The 26906-nt window shown below is 39.0% G+C and overlaps 1 protein-coding gene across 3 annotated transcripts in view; it reads right to left on the bottom strand.

Moving 5' to 3' along the window:
- The window catches only part of LOC126267049 (hepatoma-derived growth factor-related protein 2-like), a 48390-nt gene extending 34722 nt beyond the window's left edge, over positions 1–13668 (bottom strand). The window contains exons 1-2 of one of the 3 annotated variants that reach the window (XM_049971882.1): positions 13347–13668; positions 2630–2933 (exon numbers count right to left, since the gene is read on the bottom strand). The gene's annotated coding sequence lies outside the window, so the exon portion shown is untranslated. The remainder of the gene's footprint in view (positions 1–2629; positions 2934–13346) is intronic. The other 2 variants (XM_049971892.1, XM_049971899.1) reach the window with 2 other exon arrangements.
- Positions 13669–26906: the final 13238 nt, after the last annotated feature.

Raw genomic sequence — 26906 nt, 5'->3', positions numbered from 1 at the left:
TCGTCATCTGCAGAGCTAGTTGGCATATAAACTTGTACTACTGTAGTAGGTGTGGGCTTCGTGTCTATCTTGGCCACAATAATGCGTTCACTATGCTGTTTGTAGTAGCTTACCCGCACTCCTATTTTTGTTATTCATTATTAAACCTACTCCTGCATTACCCCTATTTGATTTTGTATTTATAACCCTGTATTGACCTGACCAGAAGACTTGTTCCTCCTGCCAATGAACTTCACTAATTCCCACTATATCTAACGTTAACCTACCCATTTCCCTTTTTCAATGTTCTAACCTACCTGCCCGATTAAGGGATCTGACATTCCACGCTCCGATCTGTAGACCACCAGTTTTCTTTCTCCTGATAACATCCTCCTGATTAGTCCCCGCCCGGAGATCCGAATGGGGGACTATTTTACCTCCGGAGTATTTTACCCAAGAGGACGCCATCATCATTTAACCATACAGTAAAGCTGCATGTCCTCGGGAAAAATTATGGACGTAGTTTCCCCTTGCTGTCAACCATTCGCAGTACCAGCACAGCAAGGCCGTTTTGGTTAGTATTACAACGCCAGATCAGTCAATCATTCAGACTGTTGCCCTTGCAACTACTGAAAAGGTTGCTGCTCCTCTTCAGGAACCACACGTTTGTCTGGCCTCTCAACAGACCCCTCCATTGTGGTTGCACCTATGGTACGGCTATCTGTATCGCTGAGGCACGCAAGCCTCCCCACCAATGGCAAGGTCCATGGTTCATGGGGGTAGGGTGACAAAAATATTCAATTAAAAGTCAAAATCAAAGAAGTGTGCATATGCAGTGCTAACTCATTCAGATCTCTCATGAGTCTATCTTCAAACACAGCCACATAACTTTTAAAGATTAAAATTGGATGTCACTGGAAGGCTTTATAGTTTTTTGTTCCTTTAATTGTTTTCATGGTGTTCTATGATCTGTTTTTCAAAGCATTCCTGTGCTAAATTTGGACCTCACTGCAAGTCTATGCTGTATTTTTGTTGCTGCCTATTGCCTCACTTTTGTTACACTTAACTGATATTTTAGTACCGACAGCAAAGGTATTACTTTGTCTCTTCATACGATTTCATCCACTTCTAAAAATGTGTTCATAAACCCATTTTATGTTCAGTGAAACATGTCACATCAAGTGTACATGTTTGTCATTTGTAAATGTGCTGAATTTCATGTGTCTCACAATTTTTATACGTTATTTAAGTCATTTCATGTTTTGTAATTTCATTTTGTTTTAACATACACACCCATGACTGAGAACACCATTTATTACAGATCATATTTTGTTGTACACAACATGCACATGTACTTAGAGGCACCTTTTCACACTTTGAGACAGTTGAGAGTTTGTAAGATTTTGATATATAAATATTTCAATTTTGTTTTGTGCTCTTCTTTCATTAGAGAATTTTTTGGATGTAAATGCTCATAACTTTGAGTTAATTCATAATCTTTGGGATGAATGTGTGGTAATCTGAAGCAATTTTTATGTTTTGTTTGATCATTTTGATGTAAGAATTTAAAGTTACTGTGTACAGAAATCTTGTAATTTCAGTAAATGGAAATTTCGAGGAGATACGACAGATGCTCTCTCTGTGTTCTTTCATTTTCTTATTGTGTTTTTAAACTTTTCTAGTTTATTTTCTTTCCTCACTGATTGTCAGTTGATAGAAATTGTTCTTGGAAAGGCCTCACCATGTTTCTTAGTGAAACCTAATGGCAACACTTCTGGATCAGAGTACTGTGTAATGTGAGGTGGCAGCCTATTTCAGGCCTTTCTCCTGACATTTTACCCTGGTTTCATACTGAATTTGCATACGAGACTCTCTTGCTCCATATACTTTCCAATTCAGTTTTATTTGTCGTCTTTCTGCCTGTACTGGGTATTGTTTACATGAGTGACTAGGGGAATGCAGCAATATAAGTAACCCACCCCTCTAACATTTCATTCTTGTAGTAGTTTCTTCCATTAAATGCATCTGCTCTTGACCAGGGGAACTCAATTTTTACTGGTACAAAAACAAGATGAACTTTCAAACATTTTGGAAGAGCTGCCAGCATTTTGACTCCCTCATTTTCAAGATACATAAAGTAAAAACACTGAATTAAATAGGCAAATAAAAGAAAACAGCCTGTCCACTATTTGCTGCTTTTCTCAAAAAGTGATATGTGGTTAGATACTCCTAAAAATCATTAGTATTCTCCACTTGATTCTAATTTTCTAAAACTCAGCTCAAGAATCCTATTGTAACTAAGAATCATACCACTATTTGGGCATTATGAATACTCATTGCTACAGATTGAAAATTGAGAATGAGGTACTCTACTTTTCAAGGGATGAGGTACTCTACTTTTCAAGTTAATTTTCCTGTTTTCAAGACATACAGCCAGATAAAGACATATTATGTAGACATAGATAATAGATGAGCTAGTTTCTATTTCTATCGTAAACTATAAATGAATGTTAAGTTTTACTTTTTCTCCTTATAAGATGTCACAAGTACATTGTTTCTATCCATAAAGAAATTCTTGCTTGCTTCAAAGGGGATTTTTTTGTAACCACTTGTATTTATTTCACAATTGAGTTAATTCATTGGAGCTCACCTGCCTAGAGATGTTTCTTTCTGATTCTTCATTGATTCCACACTCCGTATAACATTCCCAGACTAGGAATGGTGTCATTCATTAACATAAGTAATGTCCAATGACAACAGTGAGAAACTATCATACAGACCAGATGGGGCAAGTCTCATACACGGAATGTACATGCTTAGTTCCAATAGGCCAAACAACATGGTAACAGGTACATTACTGTCTCACCAATTCTGTACCAAATCTTCTGCCATGTATTTGTTGCTCATTTCTGTCAGCACTGTTAGTGAAGTAGCACTGACCCTTTTCCCATTCTCTATAAAAAGAATTATTTCAAAGCAACGAAAATTAAACAAACAAAAATTACTTGTTTTTTTAAATATATTTTTTAAAAAATTTACCATTGCTACGGCTAATTGATACTTAGGTTTTTTACTTGGTTATTAGTAAAAAATAAAAAGCAAATGTGATGACTGAGACCAAACAAATACTGAAAACTGCCAATTATTCAGAAAAAAAATACTGATATCAGTTCAACCTGGTTGATTTTTTTCCATCCCTAGCCTCCAGATACATGTCCTGAAGCCAAGCATGTAGCCAGTTGTATGTCTGCAAATTTCCAAACTTTGCTCTTCCCGTGGAAACACTGCGCAAAACCCAGCAAAATTTTCAGAATTTCTTACAAACAAGACTAGTTGTGGGAATGGAGCAATACTTGCATCCCTTTTCCAAAAAAGACGTGTCTCATTGGCAGACACATTTTAACTTTCTTGTGGAAGCTAAGGAACAGACTTTCAGATCCCGATTGGAAGACGACCTGCAATCACATCACATCGGCTCAGCCCCGCAATAATTAGCAGCTGCCACAGTTTGGCACACCCCGACTTGTTGGCAACCACCTCAATGACAGTCACGGCGAGAACACATTTGCAACGTCCACTCTGTATTTTGGAAATCGTGATATATTGAAGAAAGAAGACTTCTTTCCTGGTTTCCATTTATTAGTCTTCTTAACTTGATCTATGAACCTTATGCACCAGTATGCAAGTTTTTCGGCAATCTAATTCTTGCTTCAAAGAGGAATTTTCTTGTAACCACTTGTGTTTATTTCTCTATTGAGTTAATTCATTGGAGCTCACCTGCCTAGATATGTTTCTTTCTGATTCTTCCTTTAATCACTGCTCTCGTGTATGCTCTGTTCAAATTCATACATATTCTTATGTAATTTTAAAGTTTTGCAATCATGGCTGAAAGCATAATTTGTGCCCATTGTGTCTGGGCATCATCTCAACTGTAATTGCCCAGCATCATGCTGGTGGCGACCCTAGCAACTATTCATTTTCTTGTCATTTTTCTGTTTAAATTATGTAAATTCATTCTCAAATTGTTTTATAACTTATACATTTATGAGCCATGAAATAAATCAAACAATGGAAAATCCAGGATGGACTGTAACCATATTATGAAAAGGATAGTTGCTACTCACCATATAGTGAAAATGCTGAGTCGCAGATAGGCACAACAAAAAGACTGTTACAAAATGAGCTTTCGGCCAGACAGTCTTTTTGTTGTGCCTATCTGTGGCTCAGCATCTTTGGAGTATGGTCAAGTAGCAACTATCCTTTACATAATATTGTTTATATGCCATGAGTAAGTTTTAGAGACTCGTTTGAACAAACATTAATTTACAGACCAAACTCTGTCGTTCAGAAACCATTGAAGTCAATTATTCAATTGAAATGCCAAGGTCCTCTAACCATAAGCAATGGGTGAAGCCCCTGACAAGTTCAGGAACTTATCCAGTAATGTTTTCTGATATGCGTGGCAGCGGAATTTTCAAGTAGGCTATTAACTTCATGGTGGTAGTCTATCATTTTATATGATCTGGGGTGATAGATTCAGTATCAGTCTAATCTGCATACCCACAGAGTACCTGATGAGCAATAGGTCGTGTTCACAGTACACCTGGCTTCTGGCAACTTTCTTTTCTTCATACTGAAGATCATGTATTTCTTAACCAGACACTATTTATAAAGCTAAGTGCTTGCTTTAGTGCATAAGGCCTCAGTTGCAATGCCCCTGAAAGTGTCATTGGTGAAGCTGTTCATGGTTTTCTGAGCCTTCAGCGAGATAACAGTGTCATGGTGCACCTGCTTCAGCATTTTGTTTTATGTTGGTGCATAACTCCATAGCGTTTTCCCATAAGTTTAATAAGCACTACAGATACATATAACAGAGAATTTAGTCATCAATAATATATTCTCCTTCACTATTTACAGCACTTATCCAATGATGGGTTAACTTCTCAATTCTGTGACTGTGGAGATCATGTGGTTTTGGGGCGAAGCACTCGTCAAATCTTGTCTGGGTGCATTTTCATCCAGGAAGGAAGTTCTTTGAGGGCTGTTTGATAATGTGTGGAAAAGGTGAAAATTTGAGGGCACAAGATTAGGTGAATAGTGTGGATGCAAAATGACCTCCCAACCCAACTCCCATAAGTACTTCTTTCAGTAGATCACAATATGGCGTATATTATCAAGGAGTAGAATCATTTCACACAGTCTTCCTGATTGTTGTTCTTGGATTGTGTCTGTAAGACGTCTCAGTTGCTGACAATAAAATGTCAGCAGTGATGGTTATACCTCATGGAAGCAATTCGTAGTACATCACATCATCGCTATTCCACCAGATGCATAACATTATCTTTTGTGGATGCATGCAGGTCTTTGCATGGGGAATTATTGATTTGTTTGGGCTCAACCATTCCTTTGTTTTCCTTATGTTAGTATAAAGATACCATTTCTCATCACCAATAATGATACAGGATAGGATGGCCAGTGTTGTTCATGAGCAGAGGTGTACATATGGCCACCCGCTGATTTTTGTGATTTTGGTTTAGAGCATGTGGTACTCATACACTCAATTTTTAAACCTTCACCAATGCATGCATATGTCTCATGATGGTGGAACGATCACAGTTAATCACTTTTGCCACTTCTCAAGTACACTGACATGGATTTTTACGAATTAAAGCGTTTAAATTATCTTCATCAAACATCAAAGGTCTTCCCGAACATGGAGTCACTAATGTCAAAACAATCCTTCTTAAAATGAGAAAACCATTTTCTTGCCATGCTCTGTTCAACAGAATTATTACTATACTTGGCAGAAATGTTTCTAGCTGCCTCCTCTGCTGCCACCCCTCTACTGAACCCAAACACAAATATCTGTCAGAATTGTTCTGATTTATCCACTTGGCACTCTATTTTCTAGTGTCCGCAGTTCCAGTCATTTCTCCGAATGACAAAATGACAATATGTAAACTCAAATAGTAACAATGAACTACAAATAAAAAATGACAATCGATAAGTAAACCTGTAGCAACTGGAATACCAACATGTGATACAAAAATGCTACAAACTTATGCACCAACCTAATTTTTGCCTTTAGGATCACTCACTTCACTGAGTTCATATACACAGTACAGGGTAAGACACTGAATTTGTATTTTGTTCACATATTTTTTCTTAAATCGTCAAACAAATGTATTCGATTACTAAAGCATGTAGCATTGGGACATGGTGTTCTTCATAAATGTTCCAAATTAGAATGACAAGTTCATTTGTAATTATGGCATTCACATTTGCTTACAACAGAAGGGCAAATTTTTCGAGCATGTGGGGACGAAGCCAGTGGTGTCCATTCTGTAGGACTGATGAACATCTCTTTTCTCTAGCCCACCAGTGAAGTACTGTCAGGAAGGGATCCTGGGGTGGGAGGAACAGGCATCTGTCTCTGAGGCTATCTTCTTGCTTTCTTTGGCCACAGCATTTCTGATCTTTTTCCTTTCATATTTCCCTTTTTGGGCACCGAATTTATCTTTCCCTCTGTCCATATTCACATAGTCTCAATGCAAGACCCTTCCTTCTTTCCCATTTCCATTTTAAACTTCATTATTGGAACAGCTATGATTACGCATTCACCATTAGAAAGACCATACTCCTCGGATCTTATACGACAAAACAGTTGATTCAATTGCAATAAAATACCCATGTATAGTGCATTGCTTTAAAAATAATTTCCTTACATTAGCAACATTACACTGATATGAGGAAGAAATGGTTGAACATATGACAAACAGATGGCTGAGAAAGTACCATTTACAATGTGCTAACATGAACACTGAAATAACATTTATGACATGCTAACATGACTGCTAAAATAATATTTATGACTTGCTAACATGACTGCTGCAATAATATTTAGGAAACACTAACATAATGCAGTAACTGGGTCATTTCATTTAAAATCACCCAAAATAAGGAAATTTTGTTTCCCTCGTGTCACAGATGTTTGTGATAAATTGGTGCATGAAAGTACATAGTGAAAGAGGGATGAAATACTTTTTCGAAATTATCTGATCAAAACAAGTAAGGAGACCATTTTGAAATGTGGGTCTTTTTCCTAAATTGGCATTGGTAGGAAGAGTTGGTTAAAGGTTTGTAACTACTGCAACTTCTTTGTTTATGAATCAATTTTATTCAGTTTTGTGTTGTTGGGAAGATAAGAGAATTGACTACGATATAAAAGTATTAAAGTGCCGAAATTTTCAGATACAAATATTTACAAATCTGGAATGAAAGTCTTATCCACTTTTTTTATTTGATTTTTTTAGAGGGGAGTTTGATCTGTTTAGTGATTTAAAACTGAAAGAACATAAAAAAGTATCTTCATTTTGTTTTGTGACTCTTAGCAAGTGTACAGTAAATAATCTCCAATTTGCATAAAATACATTTGTAACATTCTAAAAGTGTTCATTCTTCAAGCAAGTCATCAATCAAGAATACTGTGTCTAATCCACAAGTATATAAGAGACTTGTGCTTGTGCCAGGATCAGGCAACATCATTAAAATGTTTTCATAAAGGATCCAGCAAACTTCAGCATGCTGTGGCCACTAATAATCTGAGAAAGATCCACTTGGTTTATTGAATTTGACCTTTGTATCTCTGGGTTCTTCAATAGTCTCTGGAATTTGTTTCAAGCCACCATTGGTATAAAAAAAGATTGACTCTTCTCCCAGGAATGGTAGAACCAGTGTCATGTGAATTTTGTAACATGTCTATGGATTTTGTTACCTCCTCTGTCATATCATAAAATGTTTATTTTCCTGAAATTTGAGTTTTGGCAAATGTAAACAGATCTTTTGGACTGAAAATGTGATTGTCATAAGGATTCTGTAAACTCTCTCTTGTTGCTAAATGTTTAACAGTGCCACAAACTACACCACATGCATTTTTGCCCTGACTATTGGCAAAAGTCTGATATTTCAGTTACCCCATGATCTTGCTTGTGATGGTACAAATTTAAAATTTTTTATATTGTGCAGAGCTGCCATCACTGAAGTAATTAACAAGTTGGATGCATGGTAACTGTTCCAGCATATTGGTGAGGGAGGTTTTCTTTAGTCTATCCCCCATGTTATTCAATCTGTCTACTCAGCAAACAGTAAAGGAAACAAAAGAAAAATTTGGAGTAGGATTTAAAATCCATGGAGAAGAAATAAAAACTCTGAAAATGAGATTTTCACTCTGCATGAGGTGAAACTTCCTGGCAGATTAAAACTGTGTGCCGGACCGAAACTCGAGCTCAGGACCTTTGCTTTCGTGGGCAAGTGCTCTACCATCTGAACTATCCAAGCACGACTCACGCCCCGTTCGCAGGAGAGCTTCTGTGAAGTTTGGAAAGTAGGAGACGAGGTACTGGTGGAAGTAAAGCTGTGAGGAGGGGGCATGAGTCGTGCTTGGATAGCTCAGATGGTAAAGCACTTGCCCGCGAAAGGCAAAGGTCCCTAGTTCGAGTCTCAGTCCTCACACAGTTTTAATCTGAAAGGAATTTTCAAAAACTTTGAGGTTCGCCGATGACATTGTAATTCTGTCAGAGACAGCAAAGGACCCGGAACAGCAGTTGAATGGAATGGACAGTGTCTTGGAAGGTAGGAAGTAAGATGAACATCAACAAAAGCAAAAGGAGGATAATGGAATGTAGTCGAATTAAATCAGGTGATGCTGAGGGAATTAGATTAGGAAATGAGACATTTAAAGCAGTAGATGAGTTTTGCTATTTGGGGAGCAAACTAACTGATGATGGCCAAAGTAGAGAGGATATAAAATGTAGACTGGCAATGGCAAGGAAAGTGTTTCTAAAGAAGAGCAATTTCTTAACATCGAGCATAGATTTAAATATCAGGAAGTCGTTTCTGAAACTATTTGTGTGGAGTGTAGCCATGTATGGAAGTGAAACATGGACAATAAATAGTTTAGACAAGAAGAGAATAGAAGCTTTTGAAATGTGGCGCTACAGAAAAATGCTGATGATTAGATGGGTAGACCACATAACTAATGAGGAGGTTTTGAATAGAATTAGGGAGAAGAGAATTTTGTGGCACAACTTGACTAGTAGAAGGGATCGGTTGGCAGGACATATTCTGAGGCTTCAAGGGATTACCAATTTAGTATTGGTGGGTCAGTGTGGAGGGTAAAAATCGTAGAGGGAGACCAAGAGATGAATACACTAAGCAGATTCAGAAGGATGTGGGTTGCAGTAGGTACTGGAAGATGAAGAAGCTTGCACAGGATACAGTAGCATGGAGAGCTGCATCAAACCAATCTCTGGAGTGAATACCACAACAACAACAGAATGTGGTTGTATCATGCTACAAACAATCACTTACATGACACAGCAATCCCCTGCTTTAAAGAACACAGCAAAATGATGAAGGGTGACTTGAATGTTCTGTAAGTAAAATTCTTGTATTGCATCTTGAAGCAAACATGTATAGTTTTGTGCAACATGTATTATAATGTTGTATGAAGTATCGGAGAGTGTTCCTTGGTAAATTTTAAGTAATGCCTCTGAGATTTTAATATGTGATGGTGTTGTGTCAAGTTTTGAAGCTTTTGCATGAGATACTCAATAAATTCACTGAATGTCTTCATTAATGTGTCCAACATAGCTCAGCCTACTTGGATCCATTGCTTGAAGATAAATTTCAGAATCTTGTAAGGAGTCCAGCTCTAGTAAAAAGTTATAGAGTTCATATTCTTAAGGACCCGGAGTACAGTGATGCAGCATGCACTCCTCGTTTTTCAGATTACAAAAAGGTTTTTTCTGAAAGTTCAGTGTATGGTCCTTTTACATGAGCAGCACACATCATCCCCTTTACATTTTGGTGATAAATGGAGGGAACTAAAACGTCTTTGCCCTAACCCCCCCCCCCAAAAAAAAAGAGACTGTCTTGGAGTGAAGAGACTAATCAGATAAGGGAGAGGGGTGGGGGCAAACAGTCCAAAACCCAAATTCAGGAGGGTCTACCTGGACACAGGTGCTCTTATCTTTGTCTGTGAGGAGCTGGTAACAGTGGAATAGCTTAAGGAGATGGGGCCCAAGATATCTCTGCGGGAGGTGGTGAAGATGCTGGTCAAGACAGTGGACAATCTGTTCAAGGCATCAATTTTTGTACCAAAAATTCTCAAGGATTCTCCTCCAAAGACTTTGTTTGAGAAAATAAAAGCACAGAACCTTAAATCCTTGACAGAGGATTGGAGGGTAATCAACCAAAAGGTTGTACTGGACAGCCAAACTCTTGTGATGGAAGTCAGTGAAAAATCCTTGGCAGCAATGTGAGAACAAGACATGAAATTGTACTTAGGGTTCTCACAGGTTGGTTGCTGCCAGGCTAATCAAAGACATCAGAAGTGACCATGGCAGCAAGTTGGAGGCTACAAGTGTTACAGGGTAAAACTGCAACACAGTAATGGGGCAACGGCCACCCTTAGTCATCTTCTGGGAAGACATAAAGTGGATGTGGCACTGATCCAGGAACCCCATCTATATTGGGGGAGGGGGGGGGGGGGGCAGTCAAGCTTAGAAGGAACTGGAGGTAAGCTGATTTATACTAGAAATCTACAGAACTCCAGAACACATATTTATGTTAAGAATGTAATTTCATTCATGCCAATTGCGGACTTCTGTTTAAGGGACTTAAGTGACCATGTGCACCAAACAATGTGAGGAAGAAAGCATGAGTGAAAGTACTACTACTCTCCAGGAAGTGAGGAGACTGGTAAATAGAACAGCTGCCGTTATGACCTCATATTTAGAAAACTGCCCAATCATTGACAAGAGCACAAACAGGAATCCAGAAGTGCAAAGTAAGTGAGTAAGAAGCCTGTTTAACCTCACAAGGGAAAAAGGGCATAGGCTAAAACATCAGGAGGCCCTTGTGAAACAAAAACTTGCAATGAAGCAAGCAAAGCTATTTTGCTGGAATGCATTCTATGAGGAAGTGGAAGGTATACCTGCTTGTGCTAAAGTTCATAAGATCCTCACTAGAACAGCAACTAATCCAGGAAGTATGTTAAAGAAGGAGGATGGTGAGAATACAAGGACAGCGAGTGAGATGCTGGATGTGCTCCTCAAGACTCACTTCCCTCAGTGCACTCCATCATATAACACAGAGCAGGAGTCTGTCCCAGAGAGACACTTGTTTAGAAGTAACCACAGGGAAAATTGGGAATCTGCCATAGAATGCTCTGACTTACAAAAAACCCACAGGGCCATGGAAATGTTTCAACTGCTCAAGTTGCCATGCCCAGATGGTATCTTTACAGTTCTACTGCAACAAGCAAAGTAGGATTTAATCAGACTCCTATATAGACTGTTTAGGGTCAGCCTAGCAGCAGGAATAGTTCCTAATGCTTGGAGGGCAGTGAGAGTTATTTTCATTCCAAAGCCAGGGAGAACTGAAAAGCCAGTGAGAACTGATCACAAGGCCAAAAATATGAGACAGTCAGTCTGTCCTCCATTCTTACAGGGGCATTACAAAAACTGACTAGTGTGCATGGTAGGAAGAAGAGGCTAGCTAAGGTTCCTCTACAAGTAAGTTGACACCCACATCAACCAGGGAAATCAAGTGATACAGCACTTCACCCACTCACCAGGCACAGAAAGTTTTACACTTTCAGGAAATAGCTTTCTGCATCTTCCTGGATATTGGGAGGAGGGGGGGGGGTGAGCTTTTAGCAATATGACCTTTGAATCCATGGTTAGGGCTGCAGAAGAGCATGGCAGTGAGACCACCATACGCAGATGGACTAATACCATTCTAGGTAGAAGAAAGGTGGCAGCAACCATGCTGAATGAGAACTCTGAGCAGTATGGGACTTAACATATATGGTCATCAGTCCCCTAGAACTTAGAACTACTTAAACCTAACTAACCTAAGGACATCACACAACACCCAGCCATCACGAGGCAGGGAAAATCCCTGACCCCGCCAAGAATCGAACCCGTGTGTGGGAAGCGAGAATGCTAACGCACGACCACGAGATGCAGGCTGTTGTCTATTTGAACCTGCTTACTGTAGTCAGTATTTGGTCTCTCTCTACAACTGTTATTCCCTTACATCCAAAATTAAATATTCCTTGATATCCAAGAAGGTGTCCCATTGGCCTGTCTCTTCATTTAATCATTTTGAACCATATAACATGTTTTATTGTAAAATAAAAGTACAGTCTGAGAACTCTTAAAGTGACACTGCAGTCATCTCTATAGCATCAATAACCCTTAAGTTACACTTAAATTTTTCTTAAAAACTACGGGACACTGAACATTACTTTTCATGTTTTGAAACACAAAATCAAAACACTGGCTTGGTCAAAAGCTGTAAGAAATTGCAGTATTTGGTAAGCGCTAGGTATTATCAATATTAAACATCAAAGAAATCTGGGATGCCAAGCTCCAATATGTGACCAAAATTGGCTGATATGATATAGAAATAGTAGTTTAGAAAAAAATACCAATCAGGAGTGATAAAGCATGTGGGTCTCTACAAAGAGTTTTATAAACAAATAAGAAAAGATACCATATCCACAAAGAAACTTAAATCACAAAAAACCTTAAAAAATTAAAGGACCTAAAATACTAACATTATTTGCATTATAGATGTATGAAATACACCTCTTTCTTATGGTAAAGTGTGCAACTTTACTACTCAGGCTTCCATGTATACGACAACAGATCAAAAGATAATTATAATACCATTATTAATGATTAAAATTAGCAAAAGAGTCACAGTAAATAACTGAACATATTTCACGACCAACTCCAATCTAGCATAAAAAGTTATCTCTTTTTGCTACATTGGTGGCAATGAATATTTCATAGTGATAAGTAATTTGTGAGTAATGTAAAGCACGCACATCTATGACGTTCAAAATACTTTAATGTCTCAAAATACAGCATGGACATTTCTATTCCTTCTATTCTGCAGAAAAATTTCTATTACTATAATGGGCAAGTGGCAGTGGGCAGGAACTATTAACTCACGCCTGTAAAATGACTCGTTCCACATCATTAAGATTTAGCGTGAAAATGATAATCAGAACAAGAAATTAACTAATTAAATTACTTGGACACATATGTTTAATAATTTTGCACTCATAAATTATATATGACATGTTTGGCTCATCCACGGGCAGTGGAAAGCACAAAAAATTAATAATCGCTGGATGATATTTCTGACTCACTTTATATACAAAACTGAAAGTACGAGTTGAAAATTACAGTAATTTATGAGCGAAATAATCCGTTCAATAATTATGTTGTATATAACAAACGTAACATAAAAATACAAGTTGGATACAAACAATTAAACACTCTGATACTTACACGGGGTTAAAAGTCAATATTTATATATCACTTCGTACTTCATATTTGAAATCTGAATCATATACGTGGTCGACAATTTCAAAAACGCATAACTACTTTCTCAGGCATTGAAAATCAATGTATTGACAGAGATTTTCACACTTCTAATAAAGTCATTATAAAATTTCACTAAATTTCACACTGATCTCACATGACTAAAGCACGTCTGTTTACACAATTGGTGGCCAATTATATGTTTACAAACAAACACCCAAGGACAGGTTCTCAGCACGACAAGCAGTTCAAAGTTGAAGATATTCATTCTCTTACTTGACTACGATTTGTACTACTCGAAATACTGTCAAATCAATTGCGCTCGATTCCCACCTGACAGGACAAAACGGAACTAGAAAACATTCCACAATACCTTTAAAATAGTGCACTCACATAAACCGACAACGGAAAGAAATGAGACAGGATGGAATGAAACTTCACTGTTATTTATTCGAAATTAAATGGCTGCTCTAGAAATATACTACAACCCCCAACTTGTCGCTCACCTAGGAATCGAGAAGATAAGACCATATGATTAGAATAATTACTGCACGCGCAGAGGCATTCAAACAACCATTCTTCCTGCGCTCCGTAACTGAATGGTATAGGAAGAACCTCTAATAATTGGTACAGTGGAACGCACCCTCTGCCATTCACCTCACTATGGTTTGCAGGGTATAGATGTAGAAAATGGTATTTAGTGTTTTATTTATTTATTCGTGTCTCTTTGATCCAGTATACAAGAGAACGAGTCGTAATTATACATGAGGACAGTACACTTACTTACAGATGGTAATAGATACAAATTATAATATTGTATAGGAACAAAACATGCTAATAATTACAAGCTTAAGCAGTTCAAATAGTGACCTGAGGTCTAAAACAATCAAATAATAAATTACAATTATTCCACATTACAAGTTACAAATTCGATAAAACTGAGCGAAAATTTTCGTGCTAATGCACCACCACCTAAATCACAAGGCCTTGCAACTCTCTGCCAGCAGGTAAGTGACTTCAGGTATAAGGCCAGTGTCACCTACCCGTAGTAGCGCAACCTAGGTGTCTGTAGAAATGTTATGTGAAGCCATGTAAATAACTGTTTCGGAGCTGTAGTGTTAGTGAGTTGAATTCCCTCGTGGAATCTTTTGCTTTTCTGTGCTTTTAAGTGTATACTGCCTGTAGCAGTTCAGAAGAGATAATCACCATGATGAATAAGTATTGTGTTCCTGGTTGTGACAGTAATTACGATGAGAAGAAGAAGGTTCACATTTTTAAATTTCCAGGCGATGAGAATACGCGAAGGAAATGGTTATCTGCGATCAAAAGAGAGAACTTCGTTAATCAAGCATTCTGTGGTGAGTACCTTTCATTTTAAGCCGTACTTATCGACGAAAGTATATGGCAGTTGAAGTGTGAGTATCAGTAAAAGTTTCAGCGACATGCGTGCAGTATATTGTTTTTCACTTCGCAGGTCTGCGATTTGCACTTCTGCAAAGGCGATATATTGTGGGAAACACAAGCAGTAGACTGGAAAACTGGGGCTACGTTAACCGCACCACTAAGCGAGCCGCAACTCCGAGAAAACGTAGTTCCAAACAAATTTCCTAACTGACCTTCGTATAGTTCGAAAGAATAATCTCCTTCTGAAAAACAGGAGCAAAGGGAAGCTTCTTGACAGAGCATCCACAGAGAACAGTATTAAATCTCTAGAAGAAGATAATAAGAAGTTTTCCTTCAATTCACTTCAAGAACTGGTAAAGAACATCGACTCTGTTACTTGTAGCGAAAAGTGCTCAAAAGCAGTGAATGGTTCATATATACTGTTTTTTATGTAGACAGTGAAATAACACCATATCATATTTTGTACATAATTATTAATCAGGAACTCAGTGTAAGCATTTATGTTAAGAGCTGTGAAATTACTTCCATGAAAGTTCCAAAAACTGTGAGTAAAATCTGTGAGCTAGAAAATATAATATTTGTTGAAAGTTTAGCGTGAAAAAAGGAAGAAAAACATCTTCAAGACATGTGGTGGGAAAATTAAATCTGCTGTTGAATTCATAAGAAGCCAGTTTCAGTTAAGCTTTTGGCGTTCTGAGAGATAAAGGTTTCCTCCCCATGTTTTAGTATTTGCTTCTTTGTTGGTTTTCATTTCGGGCCATGCTTACAGATTCATAAGGAGCACTGAAAATATTATTCTGCCTCATCTTAGTACTATTAGAAACATCTGTGCAAATATTAATGTTGATCCTAACAGTCCAAACTTTCTAGCTACAGTAGGGAGAAAGTACCAAACCAAACTCATCAGTGTTGTTTTGTGACATTCATGTTAGACGAAGATTAGATTAGATTAGATTAATACTTGTTCCATAGATCATGAATACGACACTTCGTAATGATGTGGAACGTGTCAGGTTAATGAAAGATGTCTGTACAAGATATTACATTACACAAAATATTGCATGATACTAATGCTTAAGTTAGTCTTTTTCCCTCCCTTAATTTATATCTAAAAATTCAGCCAATGAGTAGAAGGAGTTGTCATGTAGAAATACTTTTAATTTATTTTTAAATGTTGGTTGACTATCTGTCAGGCTTTTGATGCTGTTTGGTAGGTGACCAAAGACTTTTGTGGCAGCATAATTTACCCCCTTCTGTGCCAAAGTCAGATTTAACCCTGCATAGTGAAGATCATCCTTTCTCCTGGTGTTATAGCTATGCACACTGCTATTACTTTTGAACTGGGCTGGATTATTAACAACAAATTTCATAAGCGAATTAAAATACACTCCTGGAAATTGAAATAAGAACACCGTGAATTCATTGTCCCAGGAAGGGGAAACTTTATTGACACATTCCTGGGGTCAGATACATCACATGATCACACTGACAGAACCACAGGCACATACACACAGGCAACAGAGCATGCACAATGTCGGCACTAGTACAGTGTATATCCACCTTTCGCAGCAATGCAGGCTGCTATTCTCCCATGGAGACGATCGTAGAGATGCTGGATGTAGTCCTGTGGAACGGCTTGCTAAGCCATTTCCACCTGGCGCCTCAGTTGGACCAGCGTTCGTGCTGGACATGCAGACCGCGTGAGACGACACTTGATCCAGTCCCAAACATGCTCAATGGGGGACAGATCCGGAGATCCTGCTGGCCAGGGTAGTTGACTTACACCTCCTAGAGCACGTTGGGTGGCACGGGATACATGCGGACGTGCATTGTCCTGTTGGAACAGCAAGTTCCCTTGCCAGTCTAGGAATGGTAGAACGGTGGGTTCGATGACGGTTTGGATGTACCATGCACTATTCAGTGTCCCCTCGACGATCACCGAAGGTGTACGGCCAGTGTAGGAGATCGCTCCCCACACCATGATGCCGTGTGTTGGCCCTGTGTGCCTCAGTCGTATGCAGTCCTGATTGTGGCGCTCACCTGCACGGCGCCAAACACGCATACGACCATCATTGGCACCAAGGCAGAAGCGACTCTCATCGCTGAAGACGACACGTCTCCATTCGTCCCTCCATTCACGCCTGTCGCGACACCACTGGAGGCGGGCTGCATGATGTTGGGGCGTGAGCGGAAGACGGCCTAACGGTGTGCAGGACCGTAGCCCAGCTTCATGGAGACGGTTGCGAATGGTCCTCGCCGATACACCAGGAGTAACAGTGTCCCTAAGTTGCTGGGAAGTGGCGGTGCGGTCCCCTACGGCACTGCGTAGGATCCTACGGTCTTGGCGTGCATCCATGCATCGCTGCGGTCCGGTCCCAGGTGGACGGGCACGTGCACCTTCCGCCGACCACTGGCGACAACATCGATGTACTGTGGAGACCTCACGCCCCATGTGTTGAGCAATTCGGCGGTACGTCCACCCGGCCGCCAGCATGCCCACTATACGCCCTCGCTCAAAGTCCGTCAACTGCACATACGGTTCACGTCCACGCTGTCGCGGCATGCTACCAGTGTTAAAGACGACGATGGAGCTCCGTATCCCACGGCAAACTGGCTGACACTGACGGCGGCGGTGCACAAATTCTGCGCAGCTAGCGCCATTCGACGGCCAACACAGTGGTTCCTGGTGTGTCCGCTGTGCCGTGCGTGTGATCATTGCTTGTACAGTCCTCTCGCAGTGTCCGGAGCAAGTATGGTGGGTCTGACATACCGGTGTCAATGTGTTCTTTTTTCCATTTCCAGGAGTGTATATACTGTGAGGTTACTGTGAGGATCCCTAGATCCTTAAATAGATGTCTGCAAGATGACCGTGGGTGGGCTCCAGCAATTATTCTGATTACACGTTTTTGAGCAATGAATACTTTTCTACTCAACGATGAATTACCCCAGAATATGATACCATACGAAAGCAGTGAATGAAAGTAAGCATAGTAAGCTAATTTACTGAGATTCTTATCACCAAAATTTGCAATAACCCTAATAGGATACGTAGCCAAACTCAGACGTTTCAGCAGACCATAAATGTGTTGCTTCCAGTTTAACCTCTCATCAATGGACACACCTAAAAATTTTGAAAATTCTACCTTAGCTACAGACTTCTGTTCAAAGTCTATATTTATTACTGGAGTTGTGCCATTTACTGTACGGAACTGTATATACTGTGTTTTATCAAAATTTAAAGAGAGTCCGTTTGCTGAGAACCACTTAATAATTTTGTGAAAAACATCATTTACAATTACATCACTTAGTTCTTGGTTTTTGGATGTTATTACTATACTTGTATCATCAGCAAAAAGAACTAACTTTGCATCTTCTTCAATATGGAATGGTAAGTCATTAATGTATATCAAGAACAGTAAAGGACCTAAGACCGAACCCTGTGGGACTCCGTGCTTGATAGCCCCCCAGTTTGAGGAATCAGCTGTTGTATTAACATTACATGAACCACTTATTTCAACTTTCTGCATTCTTCCAGTTAAGTATGAATTAAACCATTTTTGCACTGCCCCCCTCAAACCATAATGATTTAGCTTATCTAAAAGAATTCCATGATTTACACAGTCAAAGGCCTTTGAGAGATCACAAAAAATACCAATGGGTGATGTCTGGTTATTCAGAGCATTTAATATTTGATCAGTGAAAGCGTATATAGCATTTTCTGTTGAAAAGCCTTTCTGAAAACCAAACTGACAAATTTGTTAGTACTTTATTTTTACATATATGGGAGGCTACTCTTGAATACATTACTTTCTCAAAAATTTTTGATAGAGCTGTCAGAAGAGAGATTGGGCGATAGTTGTTGACATACGACGTATCCCCCTTTTTATGCAATGGTTTTACAATGGCATATTTCAGTCTATCGGGGAAAACACCCTGCTTCAAAGAGGTATTACATATAAGTGGTTGAGAATCCTACTTATCTGTGGGGAACAAGCTTTAAGTATCTTTCTGGAAATGCCATCAATTCCGTAAGAGCTTTTACTTTTCAGTGAGTTTATTATTTTACTAATTTCAGAGGGAGAGGTTCGTGGAAATACAGTTGTTTCAAACTGCACAGGTATGGCCTCTTCTATTAGAAGCCTTGCCTCTTCTAGTGAAGATCTAGATCCTACTTTCTCCACAACATTTAAAAATGATTATTGAAAATATTTCCAATTTCAGATTGTTTGTTAGTACACTTGTCATTCAGTTTTATGGCACTAAAGTCTTCCTGTGCTCTTGGTTGCCCTGTTTCCCTTTCAATAATATTCCAAATTGCTTTAATTCTATTATCAGAGTTACTGATCTCAGACATGATACACATGCTTCTGGACTTTTTAATAACTTTTCTTAGTACCGCACAATAGTTTTTATAATATTGAACAATTTCGGGGTCAGTACTCCCTCTTGCTGTTAGATACAGTTCTCTTTTACGGTTGCAAGATATTCTTATTCCTTTAGTTAGCCAAGGTTTTTTATATGTTTTCTTGGAATTATGTTTCACTGTTTTCTTGGGAAAACAATTTTCCAATACCCTTAAAAATGTATCGTGAAATAAGTTATATTTCAAGTTTGCATATACACTTGATCCCAGTCTAGCTCCTTTAGCCTTTCCCTAAAGTTTGCAGTATTTATATTGTTAAATGAACGCACTGCTTTGAAATTCTGATTTGATATACTGCATGGAGCTATGCCATGTACTGTAACCAGCTGTGCACCATGATCTGAAAGACCATTCTCAACAGGATAAGCATTTATGTCCTTAAACTTACACGTTAAGCCAGCCATCGACTACAAAGGAAGAATTTTTGTTGGTATGGCACATGATACCACAGCTCTTGCAACAACTGCTCATGTGTTTATGATGCAAGGTGTAATTTCATCATTTAAAGATGTTGTCCACACCTTGCCTGTAATTAAAATGACTGCAGACCAGTTGTTCAATGTAATAAAAAAGTATTGATTGGGCTGGAAGACTTAGGTTTAAAGATTATTTGTATCTGTTCTGACAATAATTCGATCAATAGAAAAGCTGTTAGTAATTTTGAAAATATTCAAAAGCTGTGGGGTCTGAGGCATCTTGTCACAGTTGGTGTGGCTCCCACCATCAGAGGGTCGCGTCCCCCCCTGGGGCATAGGTGTGTGTATTGTCCTTAGCATAAGTTAGTTTAAGTTAGATTATGTATTATGTAAGCTTAGGGCCGATAACCTCAGCAGTTTGGTCAAATAAGACCTCATTAGATTATGTATTATGTAAGCTTAGGGGCCGATGACCTCAGCAGTTTGGTCCCATAAGACCTTACCACAAATTTCCAATTTCCGCCACAACTTAGTACTGCTTTCCCTTGTTTTATGTTATAGGCCTAGTACATATTTATAAATGCATCAGAAATAACTGGGTGAATTTGAAGGATTAACTTCTGACATTTTGCTTCCTCAGCTTTGGAAACACCTCTGTGAGAATGCAAACTTAATTTTCTGCAATTAGGTCCATATTTGACATTGAAACAAACAAATTATTGAAATTTGAATAGGTTTAAGTATGAAAGCTCTGGGGCCCTCTTCAATATATTAAAAAAAATGTAACACTTGCTTTTCAATGAGAACATCAACTGTTTTTACTGGAGTTAGGGCTTACAAATAACATTTAAAATTAATAAGGAACTGTTGAATTTATTAAAATAATAAGCACATGGTGGAAAATTGTGACTATTAAGTTCCATTTGAAAGGCCTTATACTTAGAGAGGAAATACAAAAGCCTCTAACAAACCACAAGGATAATGAGAGGTGTAAATTTCTAGAAAATTTTCTAAATTGGCTAGACAACTGGAGCTCCATGAATTTGTCAAGTGGTAAGCTCAGTAAGGAAATACACTTGGTACTCAAGCATGCAACATATGCATTATTAGAACTGAGAAAATATTATCTGTCAAAACTTAAAATGTCATACTTGCTGCCTGCAAAATTTTAGACTGATGCCTCGGAAACCAGGTATGGACTGTATCGATGATTGTCTGGATCCCTGCACCATGTGTCAATGTGGCAAATATCTGAGGCAGAGAAAAAGCTGAGATTATCAACTTTGTTAGAGTTTTTGTACAAGATGACTCAGCTAAGAAAATTGTAATTAGATCTCTACAAAGCTGTGTTCAGTCTGAATGTCTTGATGTTGCCTGAGACATCTCAGCATCAGATATTTGTAAATTAAGTGTTAGTGTGATTTGGAAATTATCGGTCCAGAATTATCAGTGCTTACATTCATTGCTGGATACTGTTGTTACAGCACAGGAAAGAAATTAAAGTATTGTAACTGTGCTCTGTTTTTAACAACAGATAAGCAGCTGGCATGTAGTGCTGAACACAAACTAATTAAAGATCTTGATGTGGCTTGTGATATCCACAGAAAATGCTGATAGTAATTTTTTTTCACGTGGGAACTATTATCAGATCAACACTGTGATCCCTTTATCTGGTTTCAAAACCAACGGTAAAAAGTATGTAAATTAATTCTTGATTGTGTCATGGCCAATGATGATTTTGCAGTAGATGTCTGTCACAAACATTCAGCACAGGAATTGTGTGAATCTGTTGTTTGGACAGATGTTAATATTTTGCTTAACAATTATTGTAAAATGGAAATGACAAGCTGCATAGGTTATTAAACAAAAGGAAACTAAAACTATGGTGGAAGGACATATTTTAAACAAAGAAAGTAAAAAATGCACATAGTTTTTATTAATAGTTGTCCGCTCTTTATTAACTTCACTAAGCAAGTTCTCAGTACTAACTAGAGCACATGTAAGCTCTCCCAATACATATTCATTACTTCAGCTCTGATGTTACAAAACTTTCACCATTTTCAGTATAGAGAGAATATACTTTGTGTCTAGTATGTTACTGTAATGAGTATAACTTAGTAGAGTGTATGATGGCGAGTGAGCTGTTAGGTGTTAAGACGAAGGACTGATTAGTGTATCTATTCATAACTGTTTGTCATGTTCCTCCTATTATTTATTCTCATAGTGTTTTAAAAATATAGCTGCCTCTTGGTATTCCAAAACCTGTGACTCATGTCTCTGATGTAAGATATTATTATTTTAGATACTATGAAAATGTAAAATACTTAGTGTGGGTGCAGGATGGTGTGAGTGTGCAGTTAGGTGGTAAGAGGAGGAGAGATAAGTGTCATTAGTCATAATTGCTTCCCTTCTTCCTCCTATCATTTTAATGTGTTTTGAAAATACACTCCTGGAAATGGAAAAAAGAACACATTGACACCGGTGTGTCAGACCCACCATACTTGCTCCGGACACTGCGAGAGGGCTGTACAAGCAATGATCACACGCATGGCACAGCGGACACACCAGGAACCACTGTGTTGGCCGTCGAATGGCGCTAGCTACGCAGAATTTGTGCACCGCCGCCGTCAGTGTCAGCCAGTTTGCCGTATAGTGGGCATGCGGAAGGCTGGGTGGACGTACCGCCGAATTGCTCAACACGTGGGGCGTGAGGTCTCCACAGTACATCGATGTCGTCACCAGTGGTCGGCGGAAGGTGCATGTGCACGTCGACCTGGGACCGGACCGCAGCGACGCACGGATGCACGCCAAGACCGTAGGATCCTACGCAGTGCCGTAGGGGACCACACCGCCACTTCCCAGCAAATTAGGGACACTGTTGCTCTTGGGGTATCGGCGAGGACCATTCGCAACCGTCTCCATGAAGCTGAGCTACGGTCCTGCACACCGTTAGGCCGTCTTCCGCTCACGCCCCAACATCGTGCAGCCCGCCTCCAGTGGTGTCGCGACAGGCGTGAATGGAGGGACGAAGGGAGATGTGTAGTCTTCAGCGATGAGAGTCGCTTCTGCCTTGGTGCCAATGATGGTCGTATGCGTGTTTGGCGCCGTGCAGGTGAGCGCCACAATCAGGACTGCATACGACCGAGGCACACAGGGCCAACACACGGCATCATGGTGTGGGTAGCGATCTCCTACACTGGCACTGGCCGTACACCTTTGGTGATCGTCGAGGGGACACTGAATAGTGCACGGTACATCCAAACCGTCATCGAACCCATCGTTCTACCATTCCTAGACCGGCAAGGGAACTTGCTGTTCTAACAGGACAATGCACGTCCGCATGTATCCCGTGCCACCCGACGTGTTCTAGAAGGTGTAAGTCAACTACCCTGGCCAGCAAGATCTCCGGATCTGTCCCCCATTGAGCATGTTTGGGACTGGATGAAGAGTCGTCTCACGCGGTCTGCACGTCCAGCACGAACGCTGGTCCAACTGAGTCGCCAGGTGGAAATGGCATGGCAAGCCGTTCCACAGGACTACATCCAGCATCTCTACGATCGTCTCCATGGGAGAATAGCAGCCTGCATTGCTGCGAAAGGTGGATATACACTGTACTAGTGCCAACATTGTGCATGCTCTGTTGCCTGTGTCTATGTGCCTGTGGTTCTGTCAGCGTGATCATGTGATGTATCTGACCCCAGGAATGTGTCAATAAAGTTTCCCCTTCCTGGGCCAATGAATTCACGGTGTTCTTATATCAATTTCCAGGAGTGTATTTTGGTTCTGATATCCAACAGGTCATTTAAGAATTTTCTAATTTCTATTGTTCTTCGAGTGCTGCTTTCCTTAACCCCTTGACTGCTGGGAACGTGTTAACACGTCATGCCTCGCCATTTCCCAGGCGTACTCGACGTGTTTAAGTATGGCCCTTGGCTTTTCCTACAGCACTAAGGACGTATTGAAACATACCGTGACACCAGCCTTTCCACCGCTAGGGACGAGTTTTGGAGCGCAGAGTCACTGGTACCTGAGCACGACAGCCATTGATAAAATTTTTATAGACAAATCAAAGGAACAAAATCATATCATAAAACCTGTAATAAATGGACTATCAGATCATGACATGCAGCTCCTTGTTTTAGATGTAAATTCTAAGCAGATTATAAAGACTGCTAAATCTGAGTACAGGAGAGTATTAAATCAACCAAAAATTGAGTGTTTTAGAAAACTGCTCAAAGATATGAACTGGAAAGATGTTTATAGTGCTCATGACTTGAATGAAAAATATAACACATTCATGAACAATGTCAGTACCATGTTTGAAAACTGTTTTCCTCTAAAAGCTACTCAAATGAAACAGAAGTCTATATTAAAACCATGGATCACACAAGGAATAAAGATTTCCTGTAAGACAAAAAGGAAAATGTATCTGTCGACCATGAATAGCTCCAAAGCTGATGCTTTAGCTAAATACAAGGAATACTGTAAAATATTTAAAAAAGTAATTCAGACATCTAAACAATTGCACTACGAGAAGAAGATAGCAATGCCAGGAAACAAAATAAAAACAATATGGGATATAGTGAAAGAAGAGACTGGTAGAACCAGAAAGGAACAGGAGCAAATAGCAGTAAGGGTAGATGACACATTAGTAAGCGATGAGCATAGTGTGGCAAATCTATTTAACAAGTACTTTATATCTGTTACTGACAGAAAGGGATTGTCAGGATCAGTAAATAGCGCCCTTGAATATCTGAATCTAGCCTTTACAAATAGCTACATGAATATGTCACTCACTTCATCAAAAGAAATAACTTCCATAATAAAATCTTTAAAAACAAAGCATTCTAGTGGTTACGATGAAATATCAACAAAGTTAATTAAGGCATTTTCTTGTGAGTTTAGTACAATTCTAAGTTACTTGTGTAACCAGTCAATTATAACTGGGACATTTCCTGACTGGCTGAAATATGCATATGTTAAGCCTCGTTTCAAGAAAGGGGATAAAGAGATGCCATCAAACTACAGACCGATTTAACTTTTGCCAGCATTCTCAAAAAATTTAGAAAAAGTAATCTACAGGCAGCTTCTTAACCATCTGACCACAAATAACATATTATCAAGAACACAGTTTGGATTTCTGAAGGGTTCTGATATCGAGAAGGCTATTTACACCTGTAGTGAAAATGTACTTAATTCATTAAATAATAAGTTGCAAGCAGCAGGTATTTTCTGTGATTTGTGAAAGGCATTCGGTTGTGTAAACCACAACATCCTTTTAAATAAATTACAATTCTATGGTGTCACGGGCAGTGCTGCAAAATGGTTCAAGTCATACCTCTCTAACAGGAAACAAAGGGTGTCAGTGCAAGGGACCAGTGAATTAAGTCATCAGTTATCATCAGAATGGGAAGAAATTACATGTGGTGTCCCACAAGGATCCATCTTAGGGCCATTGCTTTTTCTTGTGTACATTAATGATCTCTCTTCAGTTACACTGCCAGAAGCAGAGTTCGTTTCGTTTGCAGATGACACAAGTATTGCAATAAATAGTATGCCGAGTGTAATTCTAGAAAGATCTGCTAATGATATTTTCATGGATATTAATAAATGGTTTAAAGCCAACTCACTGTCATTAAACTTCGAAAAGACTCACTATATGCAATTCAGAACCTGTAAGAGCTTTCCACCCAGCATATGCATAAAGTACGAAGAAGAACAGATAGAAGCGGTTGAGTCTTAAATTCCTGGGATTACAACTTGATAATAAATTCAGTTGGGAGGAGAACACCACAGAACTGCAGAAACGCCTTAACAAACCTGTATTTGCAATTCGAGTGTTAGCAGACATAGGCGACATAAAAGTGAAAAAGCTTTCATACTTTGCCTACTTTCATTCCATAATGTCATATGGTATAATATTTTGGGGTAACTCTTCAAGTCAAACAAAAGTTTTCAGGGTCCAAAAGCGTGTAATACGTATTATTTGTGGAGTAAATTCATGGACGTCTTGTAGAAACCTCTTCAAAGAACTGCGTGTACTAACTACTGCCTCTCAGTATATTTACTCCTTAATGAAATTTGTCCTAAAGAATATATCTCTTTCTCCAACAAACAGCTCAGTTCATACATACAATACCAGGAACAAAAATGATCTGCAAAAGGACTTAAAAGCACTTACTTTAGTTCAAAAAGGGGTCCACTTCTCAGGAACACTCATCTTCAATAATTTTCCAGCAAACATAAAAAATTTAGTTACAAATAGAAATCAGTTTAAAAGGAGCCTGAAAGACTTACTAGTGGCCAACTCCTTCTACTCCATTGACGAATTTTAATAGAAACAAATGATGTGTTGTATATATTTATACTATTAGTATTGTTATTTCAGCTTAAAAAAATAAAATGAAAAATGGTGACATGTTCCACATCCACGAGGATCTGCTCAACACGGATCTATGGAACGAAAAACTAATCTAATCTAATCAAGTAAACACGCAGAGCTGTCTTTCCACCCTTCTCTTCCAGCATCTGTTCAGTGGTCTGACTATAGTTCGAAATTACATATATGTATGTTGCTGTGTCCCCTCTTTGCAGAATTCGATTTCGCTTCTCTGTTTTCGTCAGTTTTTTTTCTATGGAAGAAATGTCACCTCGCTGTGGTTGCACAGATGAAGAGATCGTAGGTATGCTCACTAGGAGCGACAGTGAGTGTTAATTATCTGATGTTGCTAGCAGTGATGAGTCTTCAACAGAATCTCGGAGCTGTAGTCATCAGCCCTTTACATCAGAGGGGAGAGCAAGAATTACAGTCAGCACTTCCCCTGAATTCGAGGATTTGGAAAGTGACAGTGGAATGGTTCAGAAAGGAGAGCAATTAACTGACACGTTTGACTGGAAAGAAACAGATTTCCAGCCATTAAACCATTAGTTTGATGACTCGAGCTAAGGACAAACTATTACTTTGATGATCCAGTTCAGGACACAAATATCAACCAGATACTGACCCAAGCATTCTTTCATTTTTTGTGATATTTATGTCTGAAGAACTTTTGCTACTTATTGGAGACGAAACAAATCGTTTTTACTTTTACACCATAGAAAATACTACAGAATCAATGAATTCTCGACTGTCTAAATGGAAAGACACTGGAATTGAGGAAATGCATTCTTCTGTTTGCTATTTACCTTTTAGTGGCGCAAGTTAAGAAGTTTTTATGTGATTATTGGTCCAGAGATAATATTTCGAACAAGCCAGTTTTTAGCGAAATTATGGCCAGAGACGGT

The sequence above is a fragment of the Schistocerca gregaria genome, chromosome 1, assembly GCF_023897955.1.
Source record: "Schistocerca gregaria isolate iqSchGreg1 chromosome 1, iqSchGreg1.2, whole genome shotgun sequence".
NCBI lineage: Eukaryota > Metazoa > Arthropoda > Insecta > Orthoptera > Acrididae > Schistocerca > Schistocerca gregaria.
This window is presented reverse-complemented; position numbering and strand designations above follow the sequence as displayed.